The 25,421-nt window shown below is 40.3% G+C and overlaps 1 long non-coding RNA gene across 4 annotated transcripts in view; it reads right to left on the bottom strand.

Moving 5' to 3' along the window:
• LOC107132417 (uncharacterized) overlaps positions 1-20,479 on the bottom strand; it is a 456,535-nt gene extending 436,056 nt beyond the window's left edge. For all 4 annotated transcript variants that reach the window (XR_003034379.2, XR_003034375.2, XR_003034374.2 and 1 more), the window contains exon 1: positions 18,682-20,479. This is a non-coding gene — a long non-coding RNA (uncharacterized lncRNA). The remainder of the gene's footprint in view (positions 1-18,681) is intronic.
• Positions 20,480-25,421: the final 4,942 nt, after the last annotated feature.

The following is a 25,421-nucleotide window of genomic DNA, read 5'->3' on the forward strand; positions in this document are numbered from 1 at the left end:
GCTGACAACACTGAACACTCAGTTTCATCTCAGCTGTGGCAAGGATGCTCCGATGGCCCACCCCCAAAGCCATGATGGTCTCTTCTGTTATCCTGTCCGTGAGGATGCTGGTTTCCCATTTCACACATCGAAGTTCTCATGTGGTTCAGGCTGGAGGCTGAGTGTAGGTGGTTTCCAGGAAAGAAAATGGGACATGCAGCAGATGACTCTGCTATACAAAGCCATGAAGGAAAAGGATCAATGTCCCAGGAAGTCTGGTGGTCTCCTCATCTCCTTGATCCCCTAACTAAGAAGGACAGATGACAAGGAACGCTGTTCCCCCTTTGGCTGAAGGATGGGGCCTGGAGACTGCTGAACCGAAGATAAATTCCCTCTGTCCCCCAACCTCAGCCACCTTACAACCCCGATTGCCCAGCTGAGCCCAAAGAATTCCTCGTGGCTATAAAGTTCCTCGTAGCCCAGAAGCACTGGGTTTACAGTGAACCCTCATTAAAGTGTGCTCCTGCAGCCAGACTGTCAGTTTCAAAAGAAAACTCCTTTTAATTTTAACTAGAGCACTGGGCATCAGAAACAGTGGAGAAAGGGGATTCATTTATGAGTTTCTATGGCAGATTATGGGTTTTATTTGCTCCTTTACACCACTTTTCAGTCTGTCATTTTGGTAAGGTTAACCCCAGTGTAAAATGTGCCCGTAATTATACTCGGAAACACTCCCAGCCTGCCGCATGCCAATAAATGCCTGGAATAACTGTCAGGCTAAATGAATCCCATTTGGACAAAATGATTATTGAAAGTTATTTTAGTTCCCTATTAAGCAGTTGCGGAACAGAGCTGTAATCAAAATGTTTATTTCAATTAGAATTATTATGGTCAATAAAAAGCTCAAGTAGAAAGTAAACTACACTTTATCAAATAAAGTAAAGGCCACAGCTAGTTAAACTTCTTGTTTCACACGGCCTCTATCCTGGAGTCTGACAAGAGGCACATTATCAGCCTTTTCCATAGTATATTAACAGCTATTATAGCCCAACCTCTATCTAGCAGATCCAGAGTCACTTGCTCTGGGTGGACAAAAACCCCAATTCTTTCTTGCTGGTTACCATGGCTAGTAAGTGGGCATGAGCCCCTCTGACTCTGTAGCAACACAGTGGGGAAGCACCCCTCCCACTGAATGGCTGAAAAAAGGCCATGGGGGTTATAACGCCAATGGCAGTATTTATTCATTACCCTGTCCCCAGGACTGGCTGTACACAAGCATTCTCCTTACTTTAGTACTAATTTCTTTTCTTGTGGATCCCAGCAAAATGCTTTTTCTTTTTCGGTTAATGCAGTCATCCTCATCAGAAAGCAGCTTTTGGGGGTTTTCTGTTTGTTTGGAGAGAAATACAATAAAATATAATATAAAATACAAAATACAACGAAAGATTGTATTTCTATCCTACGAGAATCTGCCCTTGAAGTGAAAGTGTGGGTTGTTGTTACTGTTTAGTCCCTAGGTTGTATCCAACTCTTTTGCAACCCCATGGACTGTAGCCCTCCAGGCTCCTCTATCCATGGGATTTCCCAGGCAAGACTACTGGAGTGGATTGCCATTTTCTTCTCCAGGGGAATCTTCCCGACCCAGGGATTGAACCTACATCTCCTGCATTAGCAGGAGGATTCTTTACTACTGAGCCATCAGGGAAGTCCCAAAATCTTGGGTACACACAGGCAAATTCCTTTTTCCCCCTAAATCACAATAATTTCAGTCATAATCCTCTATGGCTAAAAGTACTGTGTTGTTCTTATAAATTCCAGTGCCCAGGCCATACCCAAAGTCAAGTTAGAAAATCTGAAGTGGGACCCAGGCATCAAGGGTTTTTAAAGTTCTCCAGGACATTCCAATATGCAATTAATGGTGGGAATTCTACTCTAGGACAGTGGTTCTCAAAGTGTGGTCCCTGAACCAGCAGCATCAGCATCACTTTGAAAGTTGTTAGAACTGCAGATTCTCTGCTTCCATTTGTTCGTTACTTTATCAGAAACTGGTATGGGGCCAAATAATGTGCATTTTAACAAGCCTCCTGGTGAGTCTTGTTATCTCCTGATGCATGCTCAAGTCTGAGAACCATTTCTATAAGGGATCTTCTTTGAAGAGGAAATAGAGCCAAAGATGTTTTATCACCTACTCACATATTAAGAGAAGCCAGAATTTACCCCTAATAGAACAGGAGCAAGATTAATAAACCAAGAGTGTCCACTGATTGTCTGCCCGAATGTTAAGACAAAAGATATAAGAAAGGATGCTAAAAGCATCTCTTAATTCCCACCTAGACAAGGAAGAGTCTCTAAGAACCATCATCAGAAAAGCCAGGGTTGGCTGAATAACGAGGAGCCAATGAATTCACAATCTACAATCACAGTGTGAAAGGAAGTTCAAATGGACAGAATAATAGGTAAGCTGGCTCAAAAGCAAAGCCTTGAGTCAGGTAAGCGTTTGCTTCACCACTTCACTTATGTACAGCAGTTCTTCTGACTTCTCATTTCTAGCTTCCCAAGGTCCCCAGGATTCTCAGAGTACCTCAGAACAGAGAAGGGAATTAATTCATGCTGAGATCTAAATGATCAACAATGATTTTGTGTTCTTACATTTCCTTGCTTTATTTGGATATTAAACAACGTTCCTACAATATCGATACTTGGACACTCCTTGTATGCCAATTGCTGGTTTGCTGCTAAGTCGCTCACTGGTCTAAGCCTTTATAAATATATTAACTCACTGAACACGCATAACAATACTATAAGTACTAGTTTATACAATTTCACAGGTGAGGAAACTGAGGCAGAGATATTAAGTAGTTGTCCCAAGGTCATGGCCTAGCCCCAGGCAGTCTGGCTTTAAAGCTGAACCATTAGGCTAAACATCCTCTCAGAACAAGTGGGCTTTTCAGACATGGAACTCGTGGGCTGGAAGATGTGGGGGAGGAGCTCTGTAAGAGCTATTCTCTCACATTAGCTAACTGCCAATTCTATTTAAATATCAAGTCAGATTGGCCATATCTTTCCCACTTTAGTGGTTTGTTCTCACCTTAGAAAATGTGTAGTGCCAGTCTTGTCTTCATAAACTTATCCTGTTCCAGCTATTTCCCTACATATTAGACTAATCCAGATAAAAATTCTGAACTAACTACTTTAGAAGGATTTGCTTTTCTTAGAAAATTATGATCCAAGTCTAGGGCTTCCAAGACATAGTTCTTCAAACTCAGAAGCATCACAGAAGGAGCAGGTTGTGAAGCCCAACATCATCTCCTCTGAACAGAGCTGTCTTGGCCTGAGTGGAGGAAGAGAATAAGGTTTGAATTTTTTACTCCTACTTTTCTCCCCTTAAGTCTTTGTTAGTCTTTTTTTCAGAGAAGGCAGTGGCACCCCACTCCAGTACTCCTGCCTGGAAAACCCATGGACAGAGGAGCCTGGTAGGCTGCAGTCCATGGGGTCATGAAGAGTCAGACACGACTGAGTGACTTCACTTTCACTTTTCACTTTCATGCACTGGAGAAGGAAATGGCAACCCACTCCAGTGTTCTTGCCTGGAGAATCCCAGGGATGGTGTCGCACAGAGTCGGACACCACTGAAGTGACTTAGCAGTAGCAGCAACAGCAGTAGTCTTTTTTTCATGAAAGTGTTGAATTTGACAGAGGCATCACGTTCTGGCTTATGGAAAAATCTGTCAAAAAGAGACACAGTTCAATTTCACCCCATGTCTAAAGACCATGGAATCCAGTGGTTCATTGTTACCCCATAGAGTGCTTACTTAAGTATTGCACATCAGCATCTTCTTAGCAAAAGACTTCTTGAACTGGCTGGGGATGAGCTGGGGAAGGGCTGGGGTGGCAGCTCTGAGTAATCTTCAATTTTTATCCCTTGACACTTTAATTAAGATAATTTAACAGCCTGTTAAGCACAATATGCAGAATTTCCCACTAGAAGCCAATGAGGAAAGAGTCTTGGGGAACAGAGAGATACGTGCAAGGATGGAGATCCAGGCAGCACAGAGTTGGAAGGAGTCAGGGTTATTTTTCAACCCAATGACTGTGACTTTCCCAAGGTCACACAGTTAATTAGTGGGCTCCCTAAATCCCACACTGTATGACACGCTGTGGGATGTTAAATGGGACGATTCAGGCATAGCAAATTGTGAGCACTTTTCTAGAAAATCTCAGCATCTGACCTCAGAAATTCAGTCAGTTTAAGCAAAGCCTTGCAATGGGAGAAAGGCTGAAGGAAATATCAATGACATGACTCAACACCTTGTGATCTTTTTTCAGAGCGGGAGGGGGTTGCCGGCTATAGTCAGAGAACTGCTGTCTCATCTTGTCTCCTGGTTTTACTGTGTGACCTGCACAGCAGCTGCCTGCATCGTGCGTACTCTACAGATACATTAGGGCTCCCCAAGCCTCTACCAATGAGGCAGTTTAGAAAAGTACCTCCTACTCAGGCTTGTGCAATCAGAAGTAATACCTATGCCCTGAAACATTTTAATCAAAAGACACTGTCAGCTCTGACATTCAGAAGTTCAATTCTTTGGCTAAAGTCAGATAAGAAGAAATATTATATCTCTTATGTTGAATCTAAAAAGAAATGATACAAATGAACTTACAAAACAGAAAGAGACTCACAGACTTAGAGAACAAACTTATGGTTGCAGAGGGGTGGTAGGTGGGAGAGGATGGAGGAAAGGGATAGCCGGGGATTTGGGGATGAACATGTACACACTGCTATATTTAACATGGATAACCAACAAGGACCTACTGTATAGCTCATGGAACTCTGCTCAGTGTTACGTGGCAGCCTGGATAGGAGGGGAGTTTGGGAGAGAATAGATACACGTATATATGTATGACTGAATCCCTTTGCTATTCACCTGAAACTGTCAACAATGGTGTTTGTTAGTCAGCTATATACCCCAATACAAAATAAAAAAAAAAAGACCTTAAAGAGCTTATTTTTAAATTCTACCTTTTGAAAATAAGAGTTTTCAGTCTGATAGATAATATGCCTTTGCCCTAAAAGTAGATGGCATTTACCCTATTCTCCAGAAATTATGCCATTAGTACTTTGATATGTGCTCAGCACTTATTAGGATTCATTCTGATTATTTATTTCCAGCTTAATTGGCTAGATGCATACATTTATAAAATATAAAAATATACATGATGGATTTCAAATTCACTTCAAATAGACTGAGAACTTCACAATGCAAGCTCATAGATTCTGGGTTCCACTAACCCCTTTTTTCACATTTAGGAGTCAAGAAAAAAGAGAGTGGGCAGTTTCAGGGTAAGAGACTAAGTTAGGGAAAGTCAAGGATCAAGGTGAGCCAGGGCAGGCTAACAGGGAAGGCAAGGGTCAGAAATTCTGGCTTAGTTTAAAAGGAAATGACCCACTGTTCAAAAAAACTTTATGATAACTGGGCAAAAGTAAAATAGAGGGAAGGGAGAAATGCATGTGTGTGTAAAAGCATGGAACTGGAAAAGTGCCTAGGGATCGCTGAGAAGCTCAATTAGATGGGGTCAGTGGTTGGGGGTGGATGGTGGAAAGAGACAATAAGGATGTGATGGGCAAATGGACAAAGTTAGTTGAGACTAGATGGTGAGAGTCTTCCTCATCTTCCCTGAAGCCTTCCCTGACTATGCAGGCACTGAATCACACCTTCCTGCGAAACTTCTAACCTGTATTACCCAAACCTTAAAGTCACTGGTACTTAATCAACAGATTCCATACTGTTACTTAACTCTGTATTTTATGTTTCCTCATGCCTTTATTTTGACTATTTGAGTACATTATCAACAATTTTCAGGGGAGGACTTTCCTTCGATAGTTGTATAATAGGAAGATACACGACACCTTAAGCAATAATGACAACAGCTGTTAAGGAATTTCTACATGCAAAAGTTTCTTGTGTATCTAATTCTCAAAATAATTCTATGAGGCACATACCATTTCCATTTTTTAAATGGGTAAACTGAGGCAGGAGAGGTTAAGTAGCTTGCCCAAGGTCACAGAGTTCTAAATGGAGAAACCAGGATTTGAAACTGTCTGATTCTTTTATGACCCCATGACTGTAGCCCTCAAGGTTCTTCTTGTCTGGGATTTCCCAGGCAAGAACACTGGAGTGGGTTGCCATTTCCTCCTCCAGATGACCTTCCCAACCTGGGGATTGAACCCGCATCTCCTGTGTTGGTAAGCGAATTCTTTACCACTGAGCCACCACTCAGCCTGCCAATGCAGGAGATGTGGGTTTGATCCTTGGGTTGGAAAGATCCCCTGGAGAAGGAAATGACAACCCACTCCAGTATCCTTGCCTGGGAAATCCCATGGACAGAGGAGCCTGGTGGACTACAGTCCATGGGGGTCACAAAAGAGTCAGACATGACTTAGGGACTAAACAACAACAGTCTGATTCCAGTGTTTGTGTTTTTTAAACCACAACACTCTACCCATTTCCCAGCAGGTGCTTAAGAAATCTTTGCTGAATGAATGGGATGAGTGGGTATCAAATAAATTATTAAAAAAAAATTTAGTCCATTATTTGAAATGCTATGAATACATTATTTAATTCTTCAGCAACTAAGAGATTTTCTTTACCAAGTCACCAGTGGGCTGCATATTCAAATGAAAATAAAAATCCTATGGGTATTTTTCAGTAGAGATCTATGAAGAAGAAACCTTGTTTCATGAGCTTGATAATTATCAACTTTGTCCAGGCCTCTGGGCTTTTTTCTCTAATATATACGAAAGCTCTCTGAATGTTTGTCTTCCTCTTCCAGGGACTTAGGCAATCTGATATTACTCTTCATCTCAGAAACATCTCAATAATAAAAACAAGAAATTAATCCCTGCAAGATCAATAGGGAAGGGCTTGCAAATGTTACATAGCTGGCAGATGATGGTAAAAGATCAATCAATTCTCCAATTCAGAGAACAGCCGGGGTGGATCCGTCATCTCTGACCATCCACCCAGACACCACGAGGAGCCAGGAAACTTTGAGAGAAGGACTCAGAGAAGATTTCCATTAGAATCCTACAATGATGGGTAGTGGGAGCCTCTGGAGCTGCAGAATTGCACAGTGCTATTTCACAGCCAAATGCAGGCACTTGGAAATTTGAAGCTATTACAAGTTATCCTTGGCTGGGAAACAGGATGAACAAAAAATGAAGGTGCTGACAGTTTTGACAAGTGCCAGAACAAAATGGAAGTCAGGAAAACAATCAAAAGAATGCAAGCAATGTGACATTCCTGCATCCTTTACGCTTGTGAGGGAGGAGGCAGCTTCTCTCTTAAGGAAAAGCCCTTGCTCCTAGCAACATTCTGCCAAGATGAGAAGTCTTCCCATGCAATCCCCTTTCTGCAGAGCAGCTGTGGAGGAAAAGGACCATTCTTTCCCATGATTCTTGAGTGTTTTGACTGATGCCTGTGATAGAGTTTAAACTCAGTCAGGCTTTCAAGAGTTGGACAAACAAATCTTGCCCAGAAATGTCAGGCTTCAATAAATTATCATGTCAGTGTCTCAATTTTAGCTCTGTGTTTAGACTGGAAGGAAAGCAGATGAATAAAGCAAACCCTTAACTCATACTAACACATATTCATGTTCGATCACCATGTAAATGACCAACTGCTGCCAGATCACCAATCGTATAGGTTACAACAGAAGCAACTACAGAGCAATGAGACTAGAAAAGATGATAGACAAGATATAGTTTAGCGTATGAATGAAAAATGTTTTTCAAGATGGCTGTGGGAACTGATCACTTATTTTAATAATATGGCTGTTCATGAATATATAAGAATGTTTGTGAAGTACATAAGCCAGTGTTAAATGCAATGCTGGAAAAACTCAAACCCTGTCGCTGACTAGCTATGTTATCTTGAAAACATAAGATAAGTAAACTTAAGGTTTACTTAACCTCTCTGACCTTTCATATCTTCACCAATAAAATATGTATATTAATTTATTTGCTGTCTGAGGGAAACATGTTTGTATGCCAAAAATATAATATCTTTGACATCTAGAAAGTACTCAATAAATGGTGGCTATAAAAATTATCATCATTAATGATAATAATGAAATAAGATCAGTTATTAAATAGCTATAGAATCTTGAGCAGTTACTTAACCTCTCTGACTCTGGGTTCACTCATTTAAAATTGAGGTATGTTATACTTCATAGAAACTTCCCATGTGGCTCAGTGGTAAAGAATCCCTCTGCCAAGGCAGGAGCCTTAGGTTCAATCCTTGGGTCAGGAAGATCCCCTGGAGAAGGAAATGGCCACCCACTCCAGTATTCTCGCCTGGAAAATCTGAGGGATAGAGAAGCCTGGCAGGCTACGTCCAAGGGGTCACAAGGAGTTGAGCATGACTTAGTGACCAATACTTCATAGGGTTGTCAAGGAGATAAATGTGAAAATATGAAAAGCATCCAGCATAGTATTAGGTACACAACAGGGGCTCAATAGATGCAACTTCTTTTCAGTGACACTTATATAGCAATATGAGCTTATTTAATCCACAGATGGGAGAAAAGTCAGGATAAAGTATCAAATCCACTTTTTCCAAGAAACTACTTGTCTCTCTGTTTAAAATCCTATTATAATCTGTTTAAAATATAAAATAAAGATTAAATCCTGATGTAGATTAAATTTGTAGTTAGAAACACCAGACATAAAAATGCATTCTTATGTGTTATATTTATAATGGAAGATAAATAAAATGCCTGCAAGTACTAAGAAATTAGAACATAGAAGCTGTTGAAATAAAAGTTATAGTGATGAGAATCCATTCACTTAATTTCACAAATTTCTTCCTCTTTTATTTCTGTGATGAGTCTATAAAAGATGCCACCCATTCCCTCCCAAAATGCAAAATCCAGGCTTTCAGCTAGAAAGCAAGTGATTAGGAATTCTAGAAGGAATAAATAAATCTGTCTTTATTAATTAAGACTCTAAATAAAATACAGCCCCTTGTGATTGTGACAAAGATCAAAAGATACTTGGATATCATCTTCAAAAGCTTTTGACTCTTGAGAATCTTAAGAATCTTCAGAGCCCTTCATACTCTGGCATGTTTTAATTCTAAATTTAGTCTGTTGACACTTTCAAGAAAGTTAAGAGGTAGCTATAGCAGTTATGGGAATGGACAAAGATTGGGAATAAAGTATGAAATTGAACCAATTAATCAGGGATAATTTAAATGATATTTCTTTTAAGTTCTATTTTGGATATCTAGATATGCATAAATATTATAAGATATTTTAATAAAGGATAAATGTTTTTATTTTATCATTTTAGAAAATCTTTGAGAATGCTAGTTTCTCAGTTAACTAAGTTAACTCTTAGTCACTAAGTCTGCCTGTTTGCATAACTTGGCAGCTAACCCAAATTATGGAGAGCACAGGGGAGGAAATAGCCACTTGATTATTGAGCTCATAAATCTAAATACAAAAACTGATCGTCTTCCACATAGGGGATTAAGTATCAGCATCACATGCAGGGCTCTCTCAAACTACACACAAAAATGCAGACACACACACATCCATCAGAGATGCTGGCCACCCATCTAGATATTATACAGATTTCCCTTGGAAGGAAAGTGTGTAGGTTGGAAGAGAAACATACACACACACACACACACACACACACACACGATTCTGATACATTCCCTCTTCCCACCACTGAGTTGTGTTCAGTCGTGTCAGACTCTCTGTGACCCCATGGACTGCAGCACACCAGGCTTCCCCGTCCTTCACTATCACCCAGAATTCACTCAAACTCATGTCCACTGACTCAGTGATGCCATCCAACAGTCTCAGCCTCTGTCATTCCCTCCTCCTCCTGCCTTCAATCTTTCCCAGCATCAAAGTCTTTTCCAATTAGTAGGCTCTTCACATCAGGTAGTCAAAGTATTAGAACGTCAGCTTCAGCATCAGTCCTTCCAATGAATATTCAGGGTTGATTTCCTTTAGGATTGACTGGTTTGATCTCCTTTCAGTCCAAGAGACTCTCAAGAGTCTTCTCCAACACCACAGTTCAAAAGCATCAATTCTTTGGTGCTCAGTCTACTTTATGGTCCAAATCTCATGTCCATGTTTGACTACTGGAAAAACCATAGCTTTGACTCTAAAAACCTTTGTTGGCAAAGAGATGTCTCTGCTTTTTAATACACTTTCTAGATTCATCATAGCTTTTCTTCCAAGGAGCAAGTGTCTTTTAATTTCATAGCTTCAGTCACCATCTGCAGTGATTTTGGAGCCCCCCAAAAATAAAGTCTCTCACTGTTTCCATTGTTTCCCCATCTATTTGCCATGAAGTGATGGGACCCGATGCCATGATCTTAGTTTTTTGAATGTTGAGTTTTAAGCCAGCTTTTTCACTCTCCTCTTTTACCTTCAACAAGAGGCTCCTTAGTTCCTCTTTGCTTTCTGCCATTAAAGTGGTGTTATCAGCATATTTGAGGTTATTGCTCTTTCTCCCAGTAATCTTGATTCCGGTTTGTGCTTCCTCCAGCCCAGCATTTCTCATGATGTACTCTGCATATAAGTTAAATAAGCAGGGTGACAACAGACAGCCTTGATGTACTCCTTCCTCAATTTGGAACCAGTCTATTGTTCTGTGTCCAGTTCTAACTTGCTTCTTGACCTGCATACAGATTTCTCAGGATAAGATAAGGTGGTCTGATATCCCCATCTCTTGAAGAATTTTCCACAGTTTATTGTGATCCACACAGTCAAAGACTAGCATAGTCAGTGAAGCAGTAGATGTTTTTCTGGAATTCCCTTGCTTTTTCTCTGATTCAACAGATGTTGGCAATTTGATCTCTGGTTCCTCTGCCTTTTCTAAATCCAGCTTATACATCTGGAAGTTCTTGGTTCATGTATTGTTGAAGCCTAGCTTGAAGGATTTTGAGCATTACTTCGCTAGCATGTGAAATAAGTGCAATTGTGTGGTAGTTTGTACTTTCTTTGGCATTTCCCTTCCTTGGGATTGAAATGAAAACCACTGAGACCTACTGCTAAAAATTGATGGCATGTGTTGCAATCATTTTCATATTTTCCCAAAGACTCAACATATCTGCTGTTATTTAACAGACTCTTATTCCAGGAAAGGCTGTAGAGATGTATTTGAAATAATGATATTTGACTTAGTCAACTGAGCACTCTGTCACTCTCTTAGCAGAAAAAGCTCAAAACAAAAATTTCATGTTTTTAGCCAGAAGCATCTGCAAAGTATGTCTTTGACCAAAAGTTGATCATTTGAAGAAATATATGAGAAAGAAATATAATTTAGAACATGATTTCACTACACATGAATCTGCCCAATGGTTTTCCCATCCTATCCCCAAGTGTATTGTCCCTAGGAGACAGCTACAGTTTTAAGAGGATGTTAAATCCAAAAGCAAAAACAAGGTTTTGAATTTCTTTTATGTCAACCATTTCAATATACAGTTTTTTAAAAGTATGAGGATCTATTAGTGATTTTCACGCATAATCCTTTTTGTTCAGTCCTGATGTACAATCTGCCAGCAAACTCTTTGATGTGCTTTATTATGTCCCTTCTTGCTATCACTTGATTGTCTCACAGCTGTCTGCTCATTTCTATCTTGATTAATTTCTTCTCAGGTGCCTATATGTCCAATTTGGGAAATTATGTTGTTCTATTTGAGCTGTTGGCTTTTTGTAATAATTAATTAAATGAAATGTAATAAGAAACTACATAGCCTGAGAAATAAATGATGCTGAGAACTAGGAAAACTAACAGGAGACACTGGGAGTGTGTAAATCTTACTGGAAAGCAGTTTTATTCCTATTTTTCAAAAAGCCATTTATCTAAAGAATACATGTGGTCCACGCCAGGTGGGTCCATGGTTCAGACCGAGGCAAAGTCAATCCTTTCAGTTCCCCACGCTCTCCTTCTGGCTCACCTTCTTGTGCACCCTCTTTGGAGTTCATGTTTTCTTTGTAGTTTATTAGTAAGAGTGAAGACTTATAAGGAGAAAACTGGATCCACTCTGGAAGATCATTGCACTGAGGACTGTTCTGCTTTTATTAACCTGGTGTCCTGATGAAAAGCTATTACTCAACATTTTAATATGAGTTTTCATCACTAGCTTAAGAAGACTTGAAACGGCAGAATCTACAGAACATAAAATATCAAAACAGCTGTTTGAAGGGATACATGTCTAGCCACGGGAAACTCCTAGCCAGTCACTCCTTTAAGCTCTTAATTTACATGAGTTTTCAGTGTGCTAAATGGCATCCCTCTCCAGTATCCATGCCTGGAAAATCCCATGGACTGAGAAGCCTGGTGGGCTACAGGCCATGGCGTCGCAAACAGTCGGACATGACTGAGCGACTTCACTTTCACTTTCAGTGTGCTATCCTACCTATACTTATAAAAAATATTTTAACAAGGCTTGTCAAAATAATGTCAGTTATTGGTTAAGTGTCAATTGCCCCCTGCCTAAAAAGCAGTCAACTAAATCTTCAACCTTGTAGGAGGCACAAGCTGTAATTTCGTATTCTGATGTAGAGTATCAGATAACAAAAAGAACCATTAAGTACAGAATGTCATACTTCAAAGACATTACAAGCAATCAAAACAACATCTTCATGCCCATGAATTTTGAAAACATTGAGTTTCTCAAAAATTCAACAGGAGTTTACATGGAGTATAAAATTTACTTCACACAGACACTTTGAATTTTTAAATGAACCATTTGCTGTTAGTAGCAAAGTTGCTCAAGTTTTGGGGGAACTTTAGACAAGAAAAAGGGATCAGACTGGAGTTATGAATATAAACATTCTCAGAGCTCAGACAGTCCCATCACCAAAATCTCGCCACTGGAATAGGACTACATCTAATAACCAGTTTAGGGACATATAATGAATTGACTTTTAGGATTTTTTCTAAAATGCTTTACATTTGCAAAACTTGTTACATTTTCCCCTATTTAGAACATTAACTCATCTGTATAATAAACCTTTTTGCATGGACAGATACTCAGGGCTATGATTCAAATATATGAAGCATTAGACTCAGTTCTGCCCTTCCTGACCACACAACATGGCAGTACCCTCTGCAGAATCCTGGATGATAGAAAACCCCTCCTCCAGCTCCCTCCTGATTTTTCAAGGTGGTTGTACCAGTGATGCCAGTCCTTCCTGGGGGTACAATGGATATGTGAGAAGAATAAAAAGTCTTCCAAATAAACATACTCACTCACAAAGGGTAGCAAAAGAAGGTATCATGCACAATGTTTTTACTTTTTAATGTTGTTGATTATATTATGTGGAGTCTCTCCTGACTCTCCAGTGGTTCAGTGGGTAAAGAATCTGCCTGTAACGCAGGAGACAAAGGAGACCCGGGTTCAATCCCTAGGTTGGGAAGATCCCCTGGAGGGGAAATGGCAACCCACTCCAGTTTTCTTACCTGAAAAATCCCTTGGTCAAAGTAGCCTTATGCTCTATAGTCCAAAAAAAGTGTTGCAAAGAGTCGGATACAACTGAGAAACTAAGCACAATAAACAAAACTCCTGCTTATTAAATAATCATAGACTCTGTAGAAAATGTCAGACAATTATTTATTTAACCTCACACACTTAAAAAAAAAAAAAAAACCTGTAGGTGCATTGCAAAGGTTTGGGAACTTGCCAAAAATAAAGTCCCTGGGAGATGTCCATGCAAGATGTTGACTGACATAAATATGAAACTTCTTTAGGTCTCACCCTTACACTCTCTGAGCTGAAAATGATAGCAGAAATAGGTACTTAAAATTCCTCAAGTAGGATGCCCAATAAATGTTAGGTAAGAAGAAAATAACTAGACTCCATGTGCTCTAGCAATAGCTGCCAGGACCATTGCTCATGGAAAGTTCTAATGGCTTATGGTTGTCAGGGATGACTAGAAATTGTTGCCATTGAGTCTTTTTTTTTTTTTTTTTACTTTACAATATTGTATTGGTTTTGCCATACATCAACATGACTCTGCCACGGGTGTGCACGTGTTCCCCATCCTGAACCCCCCTCCCACCTCCCTCCCCGTACCATCCCTCTGGGTCATCCCAGTGTGCCACTGAGTCTTATGGGAAGATGGACTTGTGCATGAGGTGAATGCTCGTGCAATCCCTTTGTCCCTCTCCTGCTTTAGCAAATATCAGCATGAGGGAACCAGAGAGCAGGAGAGGGAAGAAATACTACACGGTTATATTATCTGATATCCTAAATGTCAAAGGATACTCTTTCATCTTAAAACAAAATCTAAAATCTTTGTGATAATTTAAGCACAAAATGAAGACTCCCCTCATAAACCAACTTCACTTCTTTGACATTTCTATTATCACTAATTTTCAATAATGTACAGTAGATTTTGCTTTGTGATAATAAAACTACCCATGTTACAAGTTTGGTTTTATATAATACTCCATATGGTGGATTCATAATAAATTTCTACTGGGAATACAATCATAAACCACTATTTTCTGCTATAAAAAACCATTAAAGCACAGACATGCACAAACAAGGTAATCTGCAATAAATTTGGAAATGTTAAAATACTACAAATGTAAATGTATTCAGCTCCATTGCAATGCATGTAATTTCCATAGCTTTATTAGAAATCTTGCCTTTGCAGTGGTTCAGCGATAGGTTATAAATATAGCAGGAATGAGTCAGCATGCAAATCCCTTCTCTGTGAAAAAACAATTTGAAAGGTTTTATAGCCCAAAGCTGTTTATTATTTTGTAAGAATGGTAATGTTAGTTTGTGTTTGGAACCTGCTGAGAGGAGAATTCTCAAAACATCCTGTTTATAAAACAGCAAGAGGGAAAAATTTTCAGCAAATTAAAAAAAGAAAAAAACAGCATTTGATTCATTTGATTTATGTAAGGTCATGGAAATAGCATTTCCCAAATTCAGCATTTAGCTGATGGACTTCTCTCTGCAGACATTAGGGTCATACAAGAGATGATCAGTATATCCCACTAAGGAAAGCAGAGCAGTGTTAGCTTGGCAAATTTGAATCCTGGAGGCAGATAAGCAAATGTCTCTGGAGATGAGAAGGGGTTACAAAGACGAAGAGGACCAAGGACAGAACTGTCAGGCACAGCTAGAGTAGGGCATGTCATAAGGGAGAGGGAGACCCGAGGTGCAAGAACCTGAGCTTAGCATGTAGACTGCAGAGGAAAGAGAGTTGCAAGGAGGAGGGTCTCAGATATGGAGGAAAACCCAGGAAGAATGAGGATCAAGGACAGATGACTGGACTTGGAAGTCAAGAACTCCCTATAACCTTCAGAAGTCTAGCTTCAGGACCTGGTGGGAAGCAGAAGCCACCCTGCAAGAACACAAGGAGTGAGTAGATGGGTGACGGTGTGGATATTACAGACCTGGACCACTCAGCAAAAACAAGGGAGGGACTTGTTAGCTTGAGTACAAAATGGACCAAGGAAGGGTCTCTCGAGACAGAAAAGAACTGGGGAGGTTTAAAGTCAGTGAAGAGGGGAAACTAAAGATGCAGGAGACGATAGTTACTCCTAATAGGATGAAGTTCAGGTGGAATGCCAATGAAGTGGTCTCAAGGACATGGGTGAAGGGATTCTCTTAGGTAGGAGGTGGAGCATTTACTTATAAAGAATGGGACTAGTAAAGATAAAGAAAAAATCTGCAGGGAGTATAAGGAAGGAAATTGGTGGAACTGAGGTCCAAAGGCCTCATTCGAAAAACCAAGAAGCAAGCTCTTAAATGTAACAACTCATTTTAAAAAATATTATTATTTCTTTGTGAGCACACAGATAGGGTCTGTGTGTATGATGTGAGGGAATCAAAGACTATAAAAGATTCCAAACTATCCAAACACATGTGCATGCACTCTGTCATGTATATACACATAGATAGACACACACACACATGCATATGCATACTGAGAAAAAAATGCAAGCCCATTCCAAAACTAGGTATTCTCATTTATTACATTGCTCATAGTACCGACTGATGACTTTTTCTCAATTTCTCCTTTTTCCTACAGAGACTCTTTCTAAATACGAATCTTGAGCCCATCTCAAGCAGAATGGAGCTGAGCATCTTCCACAGGGTTCAAAACACATGTAACTGCATAAAGGGAAGTAATCCGGGCATATAAGCACAGATAAGCTGGTTAGATAAAATGAAATGCGGAAGGCCAGAAATAGAATTTGAAAAGACAATGTTAAAAAAGGAGGCGAAGAATAAGTTTATTTCCCAACATGAAAGAATTGGTGCACCTTCTTATCTCTGATCACATGAAGAGACTGTGTGAACAGCCCAGGAGTATATATGGGGATACTATTTCAGGATTTTCACCCCCAAATTGAGGAATTCATTCTTTTACATTAAGAGGGAATTGGAGCAGATTTAAAGGAATACATAAGAGTAACGAAAATTCTTTAAAAGGAAGAAAAGGTTTAATAAGGAGGAAATAAAACGGTGACATGGATAAGCCTAGAAAATTATTAAGAGAAAATCAAAACTGTGAGCAAAAAGGGTAAGCAGAACTCACAGAGCTATTTTAAGAGTGAAAACCAAGTGAAAAATGTCAAGTATAAGATTATTCTTATTTGACATTTTTATACAGCAGCAACTTATAAAAACATCAAACACTGACATAATCCTTCCTCTAGCATTTTAACACATCATTATATTGTTAACAACGACAAATGGCTGTAGCCATTCATGACTTTTTAATAGATTTCTTTTATCATAAAAATGTCACTTTTAGGATAATCTGCATTCTCACATTTTTATGTTCCGCTATGGTTTTAAAATGTCAAGTATAGAAGATATCTATGTCTAAAATGCTTAAGAGTTTTACTATAGATCTTGAGAATATCAGTATAAAATAAGCCTTAATCTGATGTGGCTGCTGTGCTCAATTCATGTTTTCTCCTTTTAAAAATAATTACAAAGTACATCAATTAGGTAAGGATGAAATTGGGGGTTAAAGTCATAACAGACAGGAAATTTGTAGCGGAGGCTGCCTTGACCTACATGCAAGTTATCTTACATGTTCAATTCCATAGGCACTATTATATAAGAGATATTTGTCCTGCCTGCTCAATTAGCAATGATGGTAACAATGTGTCAAATCTCCAAACAGATTTCTTTGATCATTCTTCTTAAATGTGGGGAAAACAATACAATTAAATATTGTTATCAAAGATCAGGCAAGTCAGCCACAGAAGCGGAATTAGAACTCCCGTGAATCAATACGCTAGGACAGAGACAGAAACTTTTTCTATGAAAGGGCCAAATAGTCAACATTTTAGGCTAGCAGGACACATGATCTGTGTTACAACTACTCAAGTCTGATACCACAGCACAAAAGCCAATGGAGACAGCACATAAATACTGATAAGTGAGCATGGCCCAATAAAAGTGTACCAATAAAACTTTATTTACAAAACCAGGAATTGGGCCAATCCTTGATTTAGTGGATCAACTCACACAATCTATCAAAAACTGCAGCTCAAACCTTAGCAAACACTAATTTTGTCTGTATTGAATAATTATAATAACATTAATGAGATTTTCCAGATACCAAGCAACATGCTAGTCACTTTATATAAATTATTTCATTTTCATCCTATTCGGTAAGTACTGTTATTGCCTTCATTTTACATATGAGAAAATTCAAGTACAGAGAGGTCTATGAATTACAGAAAGCCACTCAGCTGAAAGTAAAGGAGACAGAATTTGAAAGTAGTCATCTGGATCAAAGATTATGGTCTTAACCACTGCCTGATGCTCAATGCATTTAACTTGTGGATACTAAGAAAATACGAAGCCAATGGACATTTTCCTGGAAAGGGATGGTAGGGTGATATAGACTCTTTAAATTTAACAAATGGAGAGAGGGAATGCTCCTGGTGGCTAGGTATCTTGAACTGGCCCATTCTGATCTAATTGTGAGTGCTACTGCACTCCCACCATCACCACTGAGAATAAGACCTACAAACCGAATCCTCCAGCAAGCTGATACCCAGACCATTAAATGCTCTCAACCATCATGGGGAAAAGCCCTGGGCTAGGGCAGCAAGAAGAAACATGAGTTTAAATCATAGGCGAAACCAGGAAAGAATCTACCCTCTTACAGTCACCTACAGAAAGGCTTGCACCCTGAATTTTTCAGCTCATCCTCCACCACTCTCCAGCCCAAATGAGAATGAATGAAAAACAAATTTTCAACATGAATGAAAAGCAAGATATGCTGCTTCTAGCATCTTTTGTTTGTGTGGCACATTCTCATAGTAGACAAGCATTACTTTATCCTCATCTCACAAATGAAGTAAGAGGGGTCATTAAGACCCAGGCCACATAATAAGGAAGGACTCAATATCAACTCTTCTGAGCCAGCTTTGGGGCCTCTTTCCACTTAACCAGACTGTCTTCTAAACTTTCAAAGGGACCTACAGAGTGACAATTTGAAAAAACAAGCCATATCACACATTGAATGGCATTATACATAGACTTTTTGTTCAACTGAGGACACTGAAAAAGACAACCATCATAACCCAAATCTTAAATGATCTCCCTCATTCTGGTAAATTTTGGACAGACTCTAAAACTAAATAAAAGAGGGAGAAACTTTGGTGAAAATTTTCCCCAGAGGCCCAGAACTTACAAGATCTGTTCTCAATACTTTCCACCCAGAAGCATCTCTTCAGGGCAGCCTGGCTGCCAAGGTCATGACACATCCAAGCCAACTCTTGATTTGGCGGCCACAGTAGGAGGAGGGGAGCTCTGGACTCAGTCTTTCCTGCATCCTTCCCATCATCGCACAATGATTGCTCTTGCGTATCTGCCCAGCAACTCTCCTCCCTCCCAAACACAAGGCAAAGAATGCAAAACATCAAGGCAAGGTCGAAATTTTGTCGACTATATTTGATTATTCTTTCAAACTAGACACAGAACTCTAGTCTAAACAAAGTTGTTGGGAGCTGGGTCTGAATAACTGAGGACAAAGATCGTCCTCATTTTTAAGAGATAGACTCAAAACTTTATCATTTCCCCCTGAAGCAGATATAAGTGTTGTTTACCAATGCATACACATTACTCTTTCCAGTTTCCTTTTAAAGAAGAAAATGTCTAATTTACATGTCGAATCCACAAATTATAGCCAGGCCAGACAAGGAAGCAGATGACGATTGTGATTGATATTCCAAAATTTCTGTTCTGATTTTCCCACCCTTAGAATTAGCTGCTCCATAAATCAAACCAACATATGAACATCTGATGTCAAAACCAATAAGTCACATCTGTGAAAAGCATCGGAAACATAAAGAACCGGATCCTTCTGTTTTCTCTGAAAAAAAACCCACCCCTTCCACCACTTTCTCCATGATACCTTAAAATATCCTGCCTCTTCAAAGAAAATATAATTTTCCACATGTGTATTGGTATAAACAATGGCCATTTTTTCTTCCCACTTGGTTGTGTAGAAAACAAGAAATTAACCCTATTCTCTACTGTAAGTCTAAGTGAAACCTTGGCTGTTTCTAGGTAAATAGCAATTATTAAAACATGTGTAAAAAAATAAATAAATAAAATAAAACATGTATATATTATCTACCAATAACCTAGTAGAGATGAAAATCCCTCATTTCTTTATAATGTTTCAGTTTCTGGTGATCATACCTCACAGTTGAAGGCACAAGATTACACAGTTAGGAGTTGCTTCCTATTCTCACCCACATCAGCTTAGGAGAATCAGTTATGACTCTAAACCTTGGGTCTTCTCTCTCTAAGAAGCTTCAAGCACAAATACTCATAAGGGCAACACTGGTGACCCACCACCCCCAAAACATGTGTTGTGAGGTCTTTTCTAGTCATGGTTTTGAACTTAAAATTGCAAAATGTTTAGAACTGAAAGAACCTCCTAGACCACTGCAACAAAATTTTTTATTTACAGCGAAGGAATCTGAATGATGAACCTCTTTAAGATTATAAACCTATGCACAAGACACCTTGGTCTCCTGAGGCTCAGCCTCATTCTTCCCCTCCTCCTTGTTCCATTTTCAGCTGCATCATCTGTATACTTGCGAGGTGTCTTTGGTGGCCCCAGCACACTTGCTGGGTGGCTGGTGAGGATGAGGGCAGCCCCTGGCTACTGGAACAAACTTTAGTCTTCCTGAAGCTAACATTCCCTACAAGGATGATCCATAGCTCATCTCAAACTGCTTGACTAGAATTACTATAACATGTTGCACGTGGTATGAAGTCAATTAAATATTTTTCCAACAAATAAAATAAGCAAATCAGCCCATAGAACCACATGGTTCATTCAGGGGTTTGTTGTTGTTCAGTGGCTAAGTCATATCCAATTCTTTGTGACCCCATGGACTATAGCCCACCAGGCTCCTCTGTTCATGGGGTTTTCCAGGCAAGAATATTGGAGTGGGTCATATTCCTTCTCCAGGGGATCTTCCCAGACAAGGGACCAAATCCATATCTCCTGCATTGGCAGATGGATTCTTTACAACTGACCCATCAGGGAAGGTCAATTTTGTGGTTATAAAGAGGCAATTGTATTACATTGTAGAATACTGTAGAAATGCATATAGCTTTCCCAGATCAGGAGACTGAGTCATCACCAAGCTAGGGCCATGGCGACCCTTACTCTATGTATTGACATAGCTAAAGGTTCATGTGTTATAGAAAAATTTAATAAGGTGCCTGATGAATGAAACTGAGATGTGGAATAAAAAATTAGAGAAACTTTATGATCATGCTCTTATTTTATCTATTTGGGGGTCACAGACTCAGAGAACCAGTGGACTTTGCTAAGCTGCCCCTTGACCTCAAGTGCAGCTGTTTCCACCACTAGAGGCTGCCTCCTGCCCACTGGAGGGCTTTTGTCCATGAAACCAGATCTCTACAACATGGAGCCAATTTCTACAGTTCAATGTTCTACTCATAGCCCTTCAAATATCTACTAGCTAATTTAATTAAGATTGGAAATTTAGTCAGCTTAGTTGGTCTTTTACTACCGGTAGATTATTAGCCTTGAGACTTCAGTCTGTATGCTGTGTCAGTCAGCTAAATCAAACTGCAGATTCCTTCCATTTAACTTGGATAGGTGACCTGACTTAATACCTGCTCAGAAACTAGCTTTGGTTTCTTTGCCCAGGTAGGCTGAATTCTGCCTTCCTCCTTCTCTCTGTTCTTACACTTACTGAAGGCTCTGCAAATGGCAGCAACTCTGTGGACAGTGAGAACACCCCGCCCACAATCACCAGGCTTGTCATCCTCAGTGTGTCGATTAGACTGTCTGTTCCTTCCACAACCTCCACACCCTACCCGACTCTTCACAAATGTCTGTAGGATAGATTGAGCCTTCTGCTCAATAGCCCAGGAGTATGGGAATTCTTGTCCTCTTGGTTAAAAGCTGAGAAAGCAAGAACTGTTTGTATGGGAGCACTATAAGACATATAAGGGAATATATCTTCCATACCAGCTTCTCAGAAGTCAAAGAATCTGTGCTCATGTTCAAGCGCAATCTAAGGAACTGTAGACGTCTCATCCTCTCCAACATAGCCCACAACCAGGGCTGGAATAGGTAAACGTTACCTCCTCTGACGGGATAGAGACTTACCTGTGTGCCCACTGTGCATTCAGGGAAATCTTTTCACTGCAAGCTCCTCAAATGTTCCATGTTGTTGGGGAGTCTAACCACCTTTCCAGAAGACTTTCACTGTTGACTCTACTTGACCTCAGTTCTCCATCTGAAAGAACCATTCTTTTTGACTTCTGTGTAAATACTGCCCAGCCAGACAGCCCCAATCAACATGGTGACCCAGGGGACGACATGCTGTAATCAGATACCAGATTGTTCTTGTAACCCATTGGCTCTACTTGTTGGGTGGGTTTCTGAACTTTAAAAAGTGGAAGAAAAAAAAAAAACTAAGGAAATACGGTCAAGTAGGAAATGGCATGCTCCTGTTTCAGAAAATGTTGGCAGTGTGGGGCAGCAACCTGGACTGAAGTGCCAATTCTATCTGAGAGTAATTAACAATAAATATAACAAGCAGGAAGAGAGTGACAATAGGTGGCTTCATTTAACTGGTACTTATTGTATACCAGGCTACATTCTTAGTTCCTTACACATGTAATTGCATTTAATAATATTTCCAGTGTAAGCAAATTGGTCAGATTACTTTCTCTTCCCAAGGCTTTGATTTTCAGAACTGTTACACTGAGATAATAGTTACATCATAGAGATGTTGTAAAATTAAATTTAAAAATGGAGACAAATGCAATTGTCAAACTCTAAAGTGATTTACAAATATTCGGCATCATCTTATTATCATAGAGGTTCCATTCCTTCCAAGGATATTCAAGTAAAAAGCCTACAACGCATAGCTGAGTCCTGATCAAGTAAAGGGGAACCCCAGCAGTGACCCTAGCAGTGAATCCTGTACCCTCAAACACAAAGCCAAAATACCCAAGCATCATCTTTCACAAAATTAAACAAAAGGTTCTAAACTAAATGACCGCCAGGGTGGGCTTCGCTGGTGGTCCAGTGGTTAAGAATACACCTGCCAATGGAGGGGACATAGGTTTGATCCCTGGTTGGGGATGATCCCTCATGCCACAGGGCAACTGAGCCCGTGTGCCACAACTACTGAAGCCCGCGTGCCTAGAGCCCGTGCTCTGCAACAACAGAAGCCACTACAATGACTGCACAACTAGAGAGAAGCCCTCGCTGGCCACAACCAGAAAAAGCCCGTGCCCAGCAATGAAAACCTAGCACAACCAGAAATAAATAATTTTTTTTTTTTAATAAATGAGTGTCAGGGTAAAGGTTGGAAAGTTGATCTCTCCTTCTCCCTTCCAATAAGGCAGTGACATAAAGTAACCTGCATATATTCTGACACCACCTCCCCACCTAGATGTTTCCATGAAAGCAGAAGGCACTGCCAGCATTCAAGAAAGCCCGGTGCTCTGGAAACTTTCCCAGACTGAAGAGGGCCCTGGAAACCTGCTCCCTCCCACAGGCCCCTGTGCAAGGAAGAGCAGGCATCTTAAAGGGGCTGCAGGCACCCTGGGCCTCTCTCTGGCTGCTTGCTCCAGAACTGAAGAGCCTGGTAAGAATATACAGTGTTTTTGGAAATGCTTTTAATCAAAATCACTGCAGATGGTGACTGCAGCCACGAAATTAAAAGATGCTTACTCCTTGGAAGGAAAGTTATGACCAACCTAGATAGCATATTCAAAAGCAGAGACGTTACTTTGCCAACAAAGGTTCATCTTGTGAAGGCTATGGTTTTTCCAGTGGTCATGTATGGATGTGAGAGTTGGACTGTGAAGAAAGCTGAGTGCCGAAGAATCGATGCTTTTGAACTGTGGTGTTGGAGAAGACTCTTGAGAGTCCCTTGGACTGCAAGGAGATCCAACCAGTCCATCCTAAAGGAGATCAGTCCTGGGATTTCTTTGGAAGGAATGATGCTAAAGCTGAAACTCCAGTACTTTGGCCACCTCATGCGAAGAGTTGACTCACTGGAAAAGACTCTGATGCTGGGAGGGATTGGGGGCAGGAGGAGAAGGGGATGACAGAGGATGAGATGGCTGGATGGCATCACTGACTCGATGGACATGAGTCTGGATGAACTCCGGGAGTTGGTGATGGACAGGGAGGCCTGGCGTGCTGCGATTCATGGGGTCGCAAAGAGTCGGACACGACTGAGCGACTGAACTGAACTGAACTGAGCTTCCTCTTATTTAAAGTTTTGTCTTCCCAGTATTTTTTTAAAAACAAATCCCCTGTCCTTTCAAGAACTGAATTATATTTTCACATTTTCCACTTTCTTCTCCCAGCACTAACTTCCTGGGAAAGTGCCAAACTGAACGGGCCAAGTTCTACCCCTAGTGTTGCCTTGTGCTCTCCAAGGCAGGAACGCTTTCTGTATCTCCTACGCCTCTGCAGCTTAGGAGAATGCAGCGCTCAGACTTAAATTGCCTTTTAGGCAAAATTACTCATTTTAAGACAGGAAGTTCTGTGTTCTACTCTGTTGGATTTTCAAGAGGCCCCGACACCACCGCCTTACAGCATCAGCTGTGATGGAATACCAAGTGCTGGTCCCACCAGTCAGCGAAGAGAACACCACGGGTTCTATAACCACCGCGTTACAAACAGGAAACAGACCTTAGAGGTAAAGCAAGATGGGCTCTGGGTTTGAATTCCAATTGCATTACTTATTAACTGTGTGAATTTGGGCCGGTGACATGACCTCTCTGTGCCTGAGTTGCCTAACTTCTAGAATGTCAATAATGATAGTACCAACTTTACAAAATGATCACGAGGAATAAAGTTATATAAATAATGAATGTAAAACTTATTTAGAACATTCAGTATATACTGATGCTGCTAAACCCTCTCTATTAGTGTTTACATAGTTGCTATAAACAATTACCACAGGCTAGCTGGCTTAAAGCAACAGAAACTTATTCTCTGTCTGTTTTGGAGGCCAGAAGTGTGAAGTCAAAATGTCAGTGGGGTTGGTTCCTTCCTAAGACTTTGAGGAAAGATCTGTTCTATGCCGCTCTTCTGGTTTCTGATCGCTACTGCCAGGTCTGCACGTTCTTGGCTTATAGCTCCAATCTCTGACTCTCTCTTCTAAATGTCTTCTGCCCTATTTCTCTTATAAAGAGTTGCCAATGGATCAAGGGCCTAAACCAACATGATTTCATTTCCAGATCCTTAATTTAACTGTATCTGCAAGTATAATTTGGTCTCCATACAAGGTCAATTCCACAGGTGGATATATATGCCTTACTGGCAGGCCACCATTTAACCACTGACACCCTCCCTCCAAAAAAAAAAAATAAGTCAGTTTAGGTCCCATGAACTTCACACTTACTCTCCCTGTGTGAACCAGGACATGGGTCAGTTTTTTCCCACAAATTTCTTTACTCACTCTTTCTATTCAGAGGCCTTTTTGATTAGATTCTTCACAGATATGACACGTGGCTGTTTTCTCCTATCATGTGGCTTATGAGTTTGCAGATGGAACATGGGCATAAGTGATGGGAAGTGTGGAGTAGGGTTTTAGATGAAGAAATAGAAGATGGCCCAACTCAACCCCTCATGTCCTTGAGAAGGTAACAGAGACCTCAGAAAGGATGTGTGTTGTCCACATGTTTCAGGTAATACGATGACAGAGTCATCACAGAGTCAGGCACTGGCCCAGGGCCCTGCCTCTCTTTCCAGTCACCTCCCACAGGGTCACCCTCTCACCACACCCTGCAGCTATAAGGTCACACACAGCGTTCTACAAGTCCACATGGGGAAACCAACTTGTGTCACACCTTACTCGACACCCCTGATTAATTCTAAAGGCCACACCAGTTTTAGTCCATCAAATT

The sequence above is a fragment of the Bos taurus genome, chromosome 4, assembly GCF_002263795.3.
Source record: "Bos taurus isolate L1 Dominette 01449 registration number 42190680 breed Hereford chromosome 4, ARS-UCD2.0, whole genome shotgun sequence".
NCBI lineage: Eukaryota > Metazoa > Chordata > Mammalia > Artiodactyla > Bovidae > Bos > Bos taurus.